Source organism: Nannospalax galili, unplaced genomic scaffold (genome assembly GCF_000622305.1).
Source record: "Nannospalax galili isolate Female #2095 unplaced genomic scaffold, S.galili_v1.0 scaffold96, whole genome shotgun sequence".
NCBI lineage: Eukaryota > Metazoa > Chordata > Mammalia > Rodentia > Spalacidae > Nannospalax > Nannospalax galili.
Window position 1 is genome coordinate 7,556,623 of NW_008342018.1, and position 2,473 is coordinate 7,559,095.

Genomic DNA, 2,473 nt, shown 5'->3' on the forward strand with positions numbered 1-2,473 from the left:
GTAGCTACGAGTTGCCAGTAGTTCCTCCACTAGGTCTGGGGTTCTTGCCAACCTTCCCTATCCATGCTTTTTTTTTTTTTTTTTTTTTTTTTTTTGGGGCATGTTGTGTCAATGCTGTCACAAGCACTGTGGCTTCATAAGTGCTACTGCCATTATAAACTAATCAGAATAACTAATATCCAAAAATATGACATGCTGTTGGTGCATCTGTGAAGCTGTGTGTAGGTTCCTCTCTCTCCCACTACAGAAATACCTGTTCATTCATATTCATTGCTACTTTACTCAGAATAGCCAGGAAATGGAAAAAAAAACCTCGATGTCCTCAATTGATGAATGCAAAATGAAAACATGGTATATTTACAAAATGAATTACTATTCAGCTGTAACAAAATGAAATTCACAAGTAAATGAGAAGAACTGAAAACAATCATCTTGAGTGTGTTAATCCAGACCCAGAAAGACAAACACTACATGTTCTCTCTTATAAGTAGCTACAAATCTGGGGCATGAGGCTGGGCTTCATGGAGAAGCCCTTCGTGATATAAAGGCAAAAGGAGACTAATATAATAGGTAGGGCTAAATGGGATGGACACTCAGTGGCAGGGTAAAGGAGGGAATATGAGAAGGGATATAAAACTCATATATGATGTAAAACTCATATGGAAACCTACTACTGCAGAAGAGTCATAAAATATACATATGCAATATAAAAATAGTTTAAATGCACTATATCCCTACCAGATAGTAAAAAGTTCAACACTAGGAATGTGCTCCTTCTTTATGAGTTGTAGACCAGGATAGTACCAGCAACCCTCAAACAATATTGGTTATTGTCATTGCCTTTGGTTACCAGCCAGAATTTGATGGTAAGACCCTATTGTTGAAAACACTGCACAATGAGTAATATAATATACTAGGGTGAATCATGATGTTAATTAACTCTAAGCTTCATCTCTACTGACTAGCTTTGATCATGCTGGAAGGTGCAGTGCACACTACCATAAGAGAAAAGTAATAAATCTCACCCAGCTGTGAAGCCTGTGAGCTATAATAATGAAAAGACATACCAACTTGTACAATGGTGGCACTAATATTATGGGAGTAGCCAACCACTTTATGATTAGATTTAAGCCTCCCTTCACAGGATGAAGTCCATATCTGACACTGATATTAGAGCCACAAAAGGCTAGACATGACACAGGACACAGGAAAGAGCCTAATACTTTTATCTTGCTAAATGGACACAATGTTAAACTGACTTCTAATGACTTATTATTAAACCCATAGAAATGCAGCAAATGATGATTAATAGAAACCACATCTGGTTAGTATGCTGAGAACAAGAGATTGCAGACTTCTCAACCTCAAATGACACACCTCTGTCACATCTTTTCCTCCCAAGGTTTAGAAATCATTGCAAAAGAGAGGGCAGAGAGATTGTAGGAGTCAGAGGTGGTGGGTGAATATAGTAATATATTTTTATAAAGAGAAATAGAGGGACAGAAATCTCACCAGGTAAATAAAGGTGTTTGCTGCACAAGACTGGCAACCTGAGTTTCATTCCTGGAACACATGTAAAGTTGAAAAGAGAGAACTGACTCCACAACATTGTCATTATTGAGTATCTATTTTGAAATTTTCTGGCAAGATCATAAACTCTTAAATTTATTTATTTATTTTTTAGAAACATGTTATTTTCCATTCACCTCCTTTCCATCCTGCTCAGGTGACTGCAGCACAGCTCACAGCCACTCAGTGGTTGTTCCAACCCACTCAGTGGCCTGAGCAGTGGGGGCTGCAGACCAGTCCTCAGTGGCCGGCTGGGCACTCCAGTCTCCAGTAGGGAACTGCTGGATAGGTACAGGGGGCACTTGCATGCCTTCAGACCAGTCTGCCACCTCTGGCTGAGCTGCAGTGAACTCAGGAGCTGGTGCAGTCCGTTCACCCAGAAATTCCTCCTTGGTCACAGCCTTTTCAGCAGCAGCTTGCTCTTCCTTATCAATCTCTTCAGGGTCTCTGTAGAAGTAGAGATCAGGCATGACCTCCCACGATTGCTCACGGGAGGTGGTACCACACGTGCACAGAACTTCCTGGGCCAGCATCCACCACATCAAACCCACTGAGTGAACTCCTTGCCCCACATCCTTTCTTCTTTGATTTCAAAATACCCTTGAACATTCATTCTGAAGCACAAGCCCACTTTCCAAGTGTTCTCATCCCTGTGAACTTCTTATGCATGAATTTGTACTTGTACAAAGGTTACTATCAAACTCCACTCACAGGCCAGATTAGAGTGTTAGTGAAAACTTGCCACTCATGTAGCACACTGCCTACACTTGTGAGTTCATTGGCTAGTTTGTGACCTCAACTCCAAGCTCTAACAATGCACACCTCTTAAAATTTTTACGATTAGTTTTGAAGCACAATTTGTTTGATTGGTTATTTCAATAATTTTAGAGATTGTTTTATTTTA

At 40.2% G+C, this 2,473-nt stretch overlaps 1 non-coding gene and 1 pseudogene across 1 annotated transcript; both read right to left on the reverse strand.

The window, feature by feature from the left end:
• Positions 1-1,742: 1,742 nt before the first annotated feature.
• The window catches only part of LOC103738021, a 29,198-nt pseudogene continuing 28,467 nt past the window's right edge, over positions 1,743-2,473 (reverse strand).
• LOC115071210 lies at positions 2,247-2,392 on the reverse strand. Its single transcript, XR_003850317.1, has one exon. It is a non-coding gene; the product is annotated as a small nucleolar RNA SNORA62/SNORA6 family (small nucleolar RNA).